The sequence below is a fragment of the Aotus nancymaae genome, unplaced genomic scaffold (genome assembly GCF_030222135.1).
Source record: "Aotus nancymaae isolate 86718 unplaced genomic scaffold, 86718_ANA_hifiasm-v0.15.2.pri h1tg000039l, whole genome shotgun sequence".
Taxonomy (NCBI): domain Eukaryota; kingdom Metazoa; phylum Chordata; class Mammalia; order Primates; family Aotidae; genus Aotus; species Aotus nancymaae.
In genome coordinates this window covers 3105217-3117690 of record NW_026988453.1, presented here as the reverse complement: position 1 = coordinate 3117690, position 12474 = coordinate 3105217, and the positions used below count along the sequence as shown (strand labels likewise).

The following is a 12474-nucleotide window of genomic DNA, read 5'->3' as shown; positions in this document are numbered from 1 at the left end:
TGTTGCCCATGCTGGAGTACAATAGTGTGACCTCGGCTCAATGAAACCTCCGCCTCTCAGGTTCAAGCAATTCTCGTGCCTCAGCCTCCCAAGTAGCTGGGATTACAGATGTGCACCACCACGTCCAGCTAATTTTTGTATTTTTTTTAGTAGCGATGGGGTTTTACCACGTTGACCAGGCTGGTCTCAAACACCTGACCTCAAGTGATCCACCCACCTTGGCCTCCCAAAATGCTGGGATTACAGGCATTAGCCACACTACTCCAGGCCTCAAAATGATATTTGCACCACACGCTGGGGTGCACTGAAGGGGATTTAGGGTGTCTATATGAAGCCTGAGGGACAATTCACTTTTTTATTTTAAATGATTATGAAGAGAAGAGAAATTACACAGCACTGGGAGACATATATTTTATTTATTTATTAAAAGACAGAAACAAGGGGAACTTTTATTCCTTTGAGATGTTTATGAATTTTGAAAAAGTAGTATATTGGAGAAATAGGAGAAAATTCACATTTCTGAGCACTTACTCTGTATCAAGGACCAAGGCAGGTGGATCATTTGAGGTCAGGAGTTTGTGACCAGCCTGGCCAATGTGGCAACACCCCATTTCTACTAAAAATGAAAAAATTAGGGAAATGTGTGGTATGTACCTGGAATCTCAACTATCTAGGAGGCTGAGGCAGGATAATCTCTTGAATGTGGTAGGCAGAGGTTGCAGTGAGCCAAGATAATGCCTCTGCACTCCAGCCTGGGTGACAGAGTGAGACTCTGTCTCAAAAAAAAAATTATTAAAAAGTAAATTCTGTGATGGACAGGGATCTTTTATTGCTCAATTTACAGCAGTTGGAATAATACCCAGTACAGAGAAGGTGCCCCATAAGTATTTTTGATTGATTAAATAAAAGGCAAATCACAATTAATAAAATTGACATTTCGAGGTGCTGATCAAGGTTAGTTATACGGGTAGCAAATTTTTGAGCTAGAATTGAGTTCAAGCTGTTGGTCTTCAAAGCCAGGCATCTCCACTGCACAGTATTGGTTTCCCCGTTGCAGAGAAGTGCATCCTCAGCCAAATGAATCATTTCTGGATACAGAGCAGGAAGCAGTTGACTGCCATAAATTCATTCAATTTCTAACCCAATCCTTTTGTGCACTGTCTTCTTTTTTTACTCTAAGTGGAATCTTTATTAAATTCTGTGGAAAATATAAATAAATTATCATTCACTGGGCTTAGAGCCTCTAAAGGTTGTTAATTAAAATTTTCAAAAGTTTAAAGAGTCAATTAGGCCCCAAATCTTGAGTCACACTTAACAAAATAGGGACCTTAATAACCATTGGTATTCAAATATTGATGATCAGCAGTTCAGAATTTAACAATTAAGTATGTTATGCCTGAGAGTATTTTGGAGAACTTCAGGTTTGATGAGAGGAAATTGACTTTACTTTTTTTTTTTTTTTTTGACACAGAGTCGTACTCTATGGCCCAGGATGGAGTGCTGTGGTGCAGTCTTGTCTCACTGTAACCTCTACCTCCCAGGGTTCAGCCACTCAAATAGCTGGGATTACAAGCGTGCTCAACTACACCTGGTTACTTTTTGTATTTTGCTTGTTTGTTTTTTGTTTTTTTGAGATGGAGTCTTGCTCTGTTGCCCAGGCTGGAGCACAGTGCTGCTATCCCGGCTCACTGCAACCTCCGCCTCCCAGGTTCAAGCGATTCTCCTGCCTCAGCCTCCTGAGTAGCTGGGATTACAGGTGTGCACCACCACACCCAGCTAATTTTTGTATTTTTAGTAGAGATGGGTTTCACCATGTTGGTCAGGCTGGTCTCAAATTCCTGACCTCGTGATGCACCTGCCTTGGCCTCCCAAAGTGCTGGGATTATAGGCATGAGCCACCTCTCCCAGCCTTGTATTTTCTTTTTTAGTAGAGATGGGATTTCGCCATGTTGCCCAGACTGGTCTTGAACTCCTGGCTTCAAGTGATCTACCCACCTTGGCCTCCCAAAGTGTTGGGATTACAGGCGTGAGCCACCACACCTGGCTACCTTTACTATTTTTTTTTTTTTAACCACATCTTGTAACAGAGTGGTGCAAAGTTTTCATTTATTTGTTCTTGAAGTCCTCGCCAACCTTATCAAATGCCCAATAACACGGCTTCCTCCCAGACTTACTGCTAGGGCCACAGAAGATTCCTTCTGTCCCTTGCAAGTCTTATTGCTAACATCTTATGTAATGCTGTGTGGCATACTTAGGGAATCATATGTGAAATCACTTAATCATATGCACACTCAGGTTGAAGGAACATGTTTGTGTGACAAAGCATCTTTTTCTATATCAGATTTTTTTTAAACAAAGCCAAAATTAAAATATAAAACCCCATAAGATATCCATATGAAGTTACTCTGATTTGGGCTGACATGACTTATCTAAAGAGTATGTGCTAAGTACATTCAGGGTGGCCTTTTTCTCAGGGTCTAGAAGCATGAGCGTTACTGGGGCAGACTTTTTCTGGGGCCAATATTTGGGACCTGACAGCAATTCAGATACATCTGTGGATCGAGGGTGATGGAGCGAGGGGTGGACGGAGGGGTGATTGGCATTGTCCCACCTGCAATTTCCATCTCAAGCATTCCCCTACTGCCTTATTCTGGCCATACTCCCCTTCTAGTGGCCAGAAGAAGGCAGTAGGGGAATGCTTGAGGTGGAAATTGCAGGTGGGACAATGCCAGTTTTCTTCCTGGTAGCTTTCTGAATAGCTCATTCAAATTCTCAGACTTCATCAGTTGTCATGTGCTGGTTTGGACATGACTCAGTATGTCATTCGCAGGTGAGAAATGCTGATTGCTCATGCATGCTTTTCCACATTCCTAAATATCATCCATTGTCATCTACCATTCATCAACCCATGCAAAAGCCTGTGTCGTCTTTGACTGACTTGTGGACAGATTGTTCTACTTTGGTCTGAAGCCTCCAGACCTCCAACCTCACTGGCTGTCTCCAGCTTGTAGGAGCACATGATGGGCTGATGTCTGTCTATCCGTCCTTCCCTTAACTGTCCCTGTCCTGTCTTCTCTGACTTGAAGTGTTTAGGATCCTCCAATTCTTTGTAGTAGTGTGCTGGAATTTCATTGCAGACAATATCAATAAAGCAAATTTCTCTCTCTAGGTTTTTGGCTTCCTTGTAAAAAACGTTTACTGGCCAGGCTTTATGGCTACAGGTGTGAGCCATTGTGCACAACTCTCTATTTTAAATTTTTTAAAAATGCCAGTTTATTATAAAGGCTATTACAAAGAATACATACATACATATGGGGGAAGGGGAATGGAATTTCTATACCCTCCCTGGGTGTACCACCCTCCAGGAGCCTCCATGTATTCAGCTATCGAAGCTCTATTTCCATAATTTTTAATGAGACCTTAAACTTGCTTTTATGACTGTAAGTTTTTAATATTAGGTGTTATAGTTGAATGACTTTATGTAATTTCTGATTAAGACTTTTCAATAATAGTCTCTTGAATATTTTTATGTTCAACAATAGATTCTCTTCCCAGAAACATATGAGAAAAATTTAAACCAATCTTCGCAATTATTTAAAATAATTAGAACACTTGAATTACATTGGAAATAACAGCCTTTCCTTATCTTCTCCTTATAAATGTAACGCAGAGATCTCTTATGATGTGATTTCTATAAAAGTTTTCCATACCAGGTATTTCAATATAATAACAAAGCAAAATTTTGCAGAAGGCACTTTTGCATTGTTGAGATCCATTAACAGCAAATAGGAAGGTGTATCTGACTTATGTGATGACAGAGATTTAAGTGCTGACTGTCCAGTGCCTGTCCGGAGTCCCCATCCAATTTCCTGGAACAAAGTGTTGATGGCAGGAGGAGTTTATTTAACAGGCTCCTAAGAGCATTCCAGCCAGCAAAATTAGGCGGAGGATGGCAACAGGCTGATGGCAAGCACTGGGCAAACAGTAGTTGAATCTTGGTTGTTGCATATATTAAATACGTCTATATGCCTATTGGTATTGGTGTGTTCTAAGTGACCACTCTAAAAAGTAAGCACATTCTTTAAAATGTACCTCTATTATTATTTTGAAATAATGTAGAGAGCTGGCTCCTAAAGTCAATATCCAAGTAATAGTTTTTTTTTTTTTTTTTTTTTTTTTTTTTTTTTTGGAGGGGAAACAGATCTTATTCTTTTGCCCAGGCTGGGGTACACTGGTGCAATTACAGCTCACTTTAACCTTGAACTCCTGGGCTCAAGTGATCCTCCTGCCTCAGCCTCCCCAGTAGCTAGACCATAGGCATGTGCCACCATAACTGGCTAATTAATTTTTTTTTTGTAGAGATGGGGGGTCTCTCTATGTTGCCCAGGCTGGTTTGAAATTTCTAGCCTCAGGTTCCTACTCTGACGTCAACTTCTTGCCTTCTGGCCTCAACTTCCTACTATGACCTCCCAAAGTACTGGGATTATAGGTGGGAGCCTCTGCTCCCAGCCAAGAGCATGTTTTTTGGCCATGCTCTGTGATTGGTAAAGCAGTAAGTACCAGAGAGTCATCATTTTACCTGTCTCCTGCAGGAACCTCTGCGATGTATCTGACTCTGTTCATGTTCCTTCAACTCTCTGAAGATTCTCAAAGAAGGCTACTTAAGGCTGGAGGCAACTCTCTTGGGGACAAGCCAGCCTAATTGCTGTGGGTGCCAAGGAGGTTAGTATCTCTCAGCATGCCTGTAATCCATTTGCGGTTTACCAGTATATTTTAGCACCCTGATTAGCAAGCTGTAGTATGAATAGTGTCTCAAAGGAGGTCTCCGTATCCCATTTCCCATGCCATGCATATGCCTAATGAGGATGCCCTAAAAACTGGTTTAGCCTATTATCAGGAGAACCTGAAATTCTGTACCTCCAGGAAAGTTCTGCAAAAGAGATCTTTCCCCAGTTCCCTCACCCAGGGTGGTAAGTGGGCTGAGAAGCGTCTAATATGGCACCCGTACGTGACCAACTGAATTGTGAAAGCTGATTGCAGTTCTTTGGGGTGGAGCCCAGGCAAACTTCTTCAGTGTGTATCAATCCAATAGCAGTTGCTACTGTGAGTGGAAGAAGGGACAGATTAAATAATCTGCTTTGGCCAGGTCGGTCTCGAACTCCTGACCTCAAGTGATCTGCCCGCCTTGGGCTCCCCAAGGGCTAGAATTATAGGCTTGAGCCACTATGCTCGACCTCGAACTTTATTTTTTAGTGCAGTTTTAGGTTCACGGCAATACTGAGTAGAAACAATAGAGTTCCCGCTGCTGTGTCTTCAAGGTCCAGCTTTCATATCATTATCTCTATGCAATCTTCTCTGATTTCCCATAGATGTAAAGAAAATTTTCTCTTCCAAAATTTCATAGCCCCTTTTAGAAAATTTAACAAGGTTTCATTTTCTCATCTGTTTCGTTTGTCATGTACCTATCTTCTCTTCTGCTCTAGAATGTAAATTCATTAAGGGCCAGGATCCACATCTAATCTATCTCTGATCTTCTAACACCACGGTCTCATCATTATTTTGGCGAATACTGGAGTACACATGTATTACACTGTGCTGCTTACATATTTATAGATCTGCTTTTCTTATTTGACTGAGACCTCTGAGATTATACATTTTTTATTTATATATCTCCCAATGCCTTGAGCAATGTCAAGAATACAGTAAGTGGTTGATAAATGCTTGCTTTTTTTAGTATGAAAGGAAGCTGGCTATTCCACAGTAAAATTTCAGTTGAAATATCAATAAATATTAAGTAGTAATCATAAGCAATTGAAAATTATGGAAAAGCATAGAACAGTTTGTTTTCAATTGGATATATTTATTGTGTTCTCAAAAGCATATGTTTTTATCTCCCAATGTTTCCTAAAGCTTGGTGACCTTTGTGTAAGATGAGATATCTTTTATGGATGAAAATAGATCTCTAGCTCTTTGAAATCATAACTTCTTAGGACAGTAGAAAAATATCAAGAAAAAAAGAGTTTGATTCAAAATACATCTTTAAAGTTTTCTTTTTCTCAGGACATTTGACATTTAAAACTCATTATCTCTTGCCACTTGAATCTCAGTGTTGACCTCAAGGATTCTGTAGAAGGGACAGGATTTAGAGGGCAAAGAGAAGCACAGGAAATCAAAGTGAATGAAAATGGAAAGTAGAGAGGTATAACCTGGTCTTGGTGATGTCAAATTCAGATCAAGGGCCAGGGGTAATTTATCGGATGGATCAAAGGGAAAGGGATAAATGATGATCAGAGTAGCAACATTAAGTCTGAAAAGACAAGAAAAATGAAAGAGACCAAAGGGCAAGTCACACAATAGGTGAGGAGGGAACATTTCTAAAATAACAACTGTGATTCTTTAATTTTTTTAAAATTGCACAAATAACTTCAGAATACTCGTAATAAAAACACAGATAAATTTCCCCTTCAATACCATTTTCCCTAGAAATCAAATCTTTTTCCTTTTTCTTTCCACCCCCAGAGAATGGAAAATATTTGAGGTACAAACCTATCAAGTGTCTATAAATAACTACAAAATTTTGGCTTACCTTTATTTATAATGCCTAAGGCACAGCCACAAGTTCTCCTCCTCTTGGGAAAGAAGGGGAAAATTTTAGGAGTTGGCTACTCTTGGCTGGGTGTGGTAGCTCACACCCGTAATCCCAGAACTTCGGGAGAATGAGGCTGGAGGATCTCTTGAGCCCACCAGTTTGAGACCAGGCTGGGCAATATCATAAGATCTCGTCTCCACAAAAATGTTACAAAAAATTAGCCAGGCATGGTGGTGTATGCCTGTATTCCCAGCTACTGGGGAGGCTGAGGCAGAAGGATTGGTTGAGCTCGGCAGGCAGAGGTTTACTGAGCTGAGATTGCACCATTGTACTTTCAGCCTGGGTGACAGAGTGACAAACAAACAGCCCTCCCCCAAAAAAACCCAAAATAAAGAAAATGAGTTCACAGTTCTTCACTTTAAGTTTATACATCCCTTCTTCGATGTGGTTCTCCTTCTAATTCAAAATAACAGAAACATGGAATTAGGTTAAGACTACTAGCTAAAGAAATTTATTTCTTCATGCCATCATGTTCATTAATAGGCATTCTAGAATTTGAGGTACTTATTTATTATTTTCTGTCTTAACATACATATTAACATTCACAGATGTAACATATCCTTAGAAGTATATTTACATTTTGAAAAATCTTCACTTTCAAATTGTAGAGAAACGAAGCATTGAAATAATTAATAATTTCCATCAAAGCTAGGGGTACTTCCTAACTATGGATCACATTGTAGACAGGGGAGGTGGCAATTGACATACATTTCCTACAGAATTATCTGTAGCTATAACTTTTCATCTCTAATTTGGAAAGAATAACAAATTCCAAGGAATAATAATGATATATTGATAGGGCCTATCTTGGGTATACAGTAATTTATGTACAAAATATCATACATAAATGTTGGTATTTTATTATTTGTAATAGATTACTTGCAATTCACCTCTCAGTTGGTTAAACGCATTCATACATAACATTATGGTTGAGTATGGTTGGTCTAACACGACATTGTAGTGAACTATAACCTGTGTAGCCACTGTAAAGACTTTTTTTTGTTGTTGCCCAGGCTGGAGTGCAGTGGCACAATCTCTGTTCACTGCACCCTCTGCTTCCTGGAGTCAAGCGATTCTCCTGCCTCAGCCTCCAGAGTAGCTAGGATTACAGGTCCCCACCACCATGTCCAGCTAATTTTTGTATTTTTAATAGAGACAGGATTTTACCATGTTGGCCAAGCTGGTCTCTAATTCCTGACCTCAAGCGATCCACCCACCTCAGCCTCCCAAAAGTGCTGGGATTGCAAGTGTGAGCCACCATGCCCAACTTTGAAGTCTATTTTAACCCTCTAACAGTGAAGTCAATGAGGAGAAATTGAAATTGTTTTTGAATGTCTGATACATATTATTTCTTTATTTTCTTTCTTTCTTTTCTTTTTTTTTTGAGACAGACTCTTACTTTATTGCCCAGGATGGAGTGAAGCGGTACGATCACAGCTCACTACAGCATAGAACTTCTGGGCTCAAGCAATTCTCTCACCTCAGCCTCCCAAGTAGCTGGGACCACTGGCATGTGCCACCATGCCTGGGTAATTTTTAAATTTTTTTATAGAAACAAGGTCTTGTTATGATGCCCAGACTGGTCTCAAACTCCTGGACTCAAGCAATTCTCTTGCCTCAGCCTCCCAAAGTGCTGGGATTACAGATGTGAGCTACTGTGTCCATCCATTTTCTTACAAGGACCTGAATATCAGCTCTTTGCCAAGTCAAATGGTTTGGCACATAGGCAGGGATAATTTTAGAGCACCGAGATAAAATACAAAAATAGCAATAATGTAGTTCTTAAAGCTAACTCTGGGATTAAAAGAGAAATATGTAAACAATTAACTATGTTTTCTTAAAGATTTATAGAAGTATTGGGACCTGACCAAAGACAAAGAAGCTCCCAACATCCCTGGCCCCTTGCTGGCACCCAGCTGTCTGTGTTCATTGATTACCTCTTGATCCCAAGCCCCTTCCCTTCTCCTGCCCTTAACATAAAAAGAACCTGAAATCTGTACTGATGAAGATGATACTTTAGAATGCTAGTTAACCATCTTCTTGTTTTTCCTGGCTTTCCAAATAAACCTACTTTTCCTCCCACCAACCCTTGTCTCTCAAGTTTGGCTTTTGAGTTGCTAGCAGCTGACCCTGTGTTCAGTAACATTTTCAATATAAATCACTATTATTTCTCTTTGGAATCCACTGGCTGAAATTCAAGTTCTTTCTCTAATGCCAAAATCCAAAATCTCCATTTCATCAGCTTCAAATACATTTAAAAATGTCAAAATGCATTATGACAATGTTGTCAGATAAAGCCAAAAATACATTCCATCTTTTATTGTCTTTGAATAGTCAGAAAATGAACAATAAAGGAATATCAGAGATGCTTCTCTAGAAACTTTGGTGTTATAATTAATTCTGCCAAACATTTGCATATGGTGTTTATAGCACAGTGTTTTCTGTTTTCCAGGGAGAGAGATTATAGTTAATGAGTTGTATAACTCATACCTGAATTCATTCTTTCCTTTCTGTGTAAGTTGATTCCAAGGCATCAGTCTAAAGACCAGGAACAGAAGACCAGAGGCATAATTCAAATTACTGAGCACCTTCTGCTAACAATGAATAGTGATTTTTTTACTTAGTACATGTGCACTTAACCCAGAACCTGAGTCACCTTAGTACATGCGTACTTAGGTTCTGGGTTTAAAAAATAATAAATTATATACCTCTAGTCTTTCTTTTTTTACTTTTTTTTTAAATAACTTTTTTTTTTTTTTTTTTTTTTTAGATGGAGTTTCACTCTTGTTACCCAGGCTGGAGTGCAATGGCGTGATCTCAGCTCACCGCAACCTCCGCCTCCTGGGTTCAGACAATTCTCCTGCCTCAGCCTCCTGAGTAGCTGGGATTACAGGCACGCACCACCATGCCCAGCTAATTTTTTTTTTTGTATTTTTAGTAGAGACGAGGTTTCACCTTGTTGACCAGGATGGTCTAGATCTCTTGACCTTGTGATCCACCCGCCTCGGCCTCCCAAAGTGCTGGGATTACAGGCGTAAGCCACCGTGCCTGGCCTTAAATAACTTTTTAAAATTTTACTTTAAGTTCAGAATACCTGTGCAGAACTTGCAGGTTTGTTACATAGGTATACATGTGTCATGGTAGTTTGCTGCACCCATCAACCCGTCATCTAGGTTTTAAGCCCTGCATGCATTAGGTATTTGTCTTAATGCTCTCTCTCCCCTATATAGCTCTAGCTTTGAATTCAAAGTCTAGTAGGGTTTTTTTTTTTTTTTGAGTTAGGGTCTCACTCCATTGCCCAGGCTTGAGTGCAGCAGCATAATCTTGGCTCATTGCAACCTCTGTTTCCTGGGCTCAAGTCATCCTCCTACTTCAGCCTCCTAAGTAACTGGGACTACAGGCACGTATCACTGCTCCTGGCTAATTTTTGTATGTATGTACTATATAATATATAAAATATATAATATAAAATATCATATATCATATATAAAAATATATATAATGTAAAAATAAAATAAAAAATATAATATAATAATATAATTTAATATTTTATATATATGGTATATAATATATATTTTGTAGAGAAGGGGTTTTGCCATGTTGGCCAGGTTGGTCTTGAACTTCTAAGCTCAAGCAATTCACCTGCCTCCACCTCCCAAAGTACTAGGATTACAGGCGTAAGCCACCATGCCTGGCCGAAACAAATATAAATAGCTGGTAATGGAACGTAAAAAACTCCTATATTGAAACATTGTGTCACAGGTCACCAACTCTGCCTAGGGAACCCTTCTCAGAAGGGAGGAACTTTGAGGTGGGCCTTGAGGAATGAGTTGGAGTTTTCTGAGAAAAAAGAAATCTAATGGTCTTTCAGGAGGAGGAAACTACGTGTTTGGGAGTAAGAGTTTTGGGAGAAAGGCAAAGAGTTCTATGTAACTAAATTAAAAGGAGTACGTGAGTGTATTGCCTTGAGCCTCATTTATGTTTTATTTCTGAATATACTCTGAACTTTTCTTCTGTCTATTGCTTTCTGAAGTGTTAAATAAACAGTGATCCAAGATAGACATGACACCTAGTAGCCTTCCACTCTATTGTGGATTGGGTTAAGATGAATCTCTAGGATATTTATAGATTATGCCTTTAACACATTCACAATGTATTGACTAAGACAAACTGGAAGCGTTTTGCTTCTATTTACTTGAGTGAGTGGAAGGAACTGAAGCATAAAGAGCCGTGAATGACTCATTTGGTGGGGAGTGTTAGGCTATAACTTAAGACCTCTGATTTCGAGGGAGCCTTTGGTTCATATCTGCACACCTTCCAAGATCTACAGGCATTGTTTTCCACAGCACAGGTACCTCATCATCTTAAGGGAAGGCACATAAAAAGAGCAACTATCTCTGCCAACCCGAGATCCTTTTTGTTCTGAAAATACCACCTGTACTTACTGTTTAGCACCTACCAAGAAAGCCAGTGTTTAATGGCTCAGTCTTGGGTATCTGCAGGGCCTTAGCCTACGCTCAGCACAATCTGATGGGAACTGGAGACCTATGTGTTTTTTTTTTTACCCTCTTGGAGTTTATAATTGGGATGAGATTACCACCCAGTTAGAGCTTAATTACAGAGAGTTGGGCTGGGTGTGGTAGCTCAAATCTGTAATCCCAGTGTAAGGCCAGTCACCTCGCCGGGAGCTCGGACACGCCCACCCCCTCTCACACAACCCTCCCTTAAAGAACACTGCCAAGATGCAAAAGAAGTCTTGTAAATCTACCCAATAGCATTTGAGTCTTAGCTACCCAATAGCAGTCGAGTCTTGTAACTCTACCCAATAGCAGTCGAGTCTTGTAAATCTACCCAATAGCATTCAAACCCTGCCTACCTGCCAATAGCAAGCTTGCCTTGTCCACACCCTCCTCTCCCACAACCAATCAAATGCCTCCACTCCCTATAAAACCCCACCTCTGAGAGGAGTCCACGTGACTTCTCTGGCCCCTCCTGTCGGACCACAGAACCTCGCCCAGGAGTGGAATAAATTCGCATTGGATCTTCTTGTGCTAGCCTCAGTTTCCTCATTTTAAACTTGGCAATAACCCTTACACCCAGCACTTTTCGAAGTCAAGGCAGGAGGATCCTTTGAGTCCAGGAGTTCAAGACCAGCCTGAGCAACAAAATGAGACCCTATCTCTATAAAAAAAGAAAAGAAAATAAGTTAGCCAGGTGTGGTGGTGTGCGTCTGTAGTCCGAGGTACTTGGGAGGCTGAGGTGGGAGGCTGGCTTGAGCCCAAGGGTTTGACGTTGCAGTAAGCCAGGTTTGCCACTGCACTCCAGCCTGGGCAACAGAGCCAGACTCCGTCTCAAAAAAAAAAAAAAAAAAAATTACAGAAGAGAGTTGGTTCCAGAAGCAGAAGAATTCTATCTGTTCCTGACTATGGACTTCCAAAACCTTTTTCTGAATCAGAATTTCCAGCTGTCTTGTGACACATTTGCGAGGATGTGCCAAAGGCCCTTAAATTCAACCGATTCAAAATTAGACTGATTAATTCTTTTTTCCCATTATTCCTATCTCAAGTGCTCTCCATTCTATATTTAGATCTTGGTTAATAGTATTATCTTCTGTTCAGTAATCAAACTAGATATTTGTGGGCCATAAATGATTTCTTCCTTTCTCTCACACTTTAATATCCAAACTATCACTAAGTCATGTTCATGTAATCTTCAAAATGAATTTCAAATTTCGACTGTAGTTTGGTGTAAATGTAATAGTCTGTAATTCATAGTATGCCAAAAAATATAGAGCTTCTATGCACGGGTAGCAAAGGATGCTGTGG

The 12474-nt window shown here is 40.0% G+C and overlaps 1 pseudogene; it reads right to left on the bottom strand.

The window, feature by feature from the left end:
- Nucleotides 1–2400: 2400 nt before the first annotated feature.
- Nucleotides 2401–3232, bottom strand: LOC110569566 (cytoplasmic phosphatidylinositol transfer protein 1-like; annotated as a pseudogene).
- Nucleotides 3233–12474: the final 9242 nt, after the last annotated feature.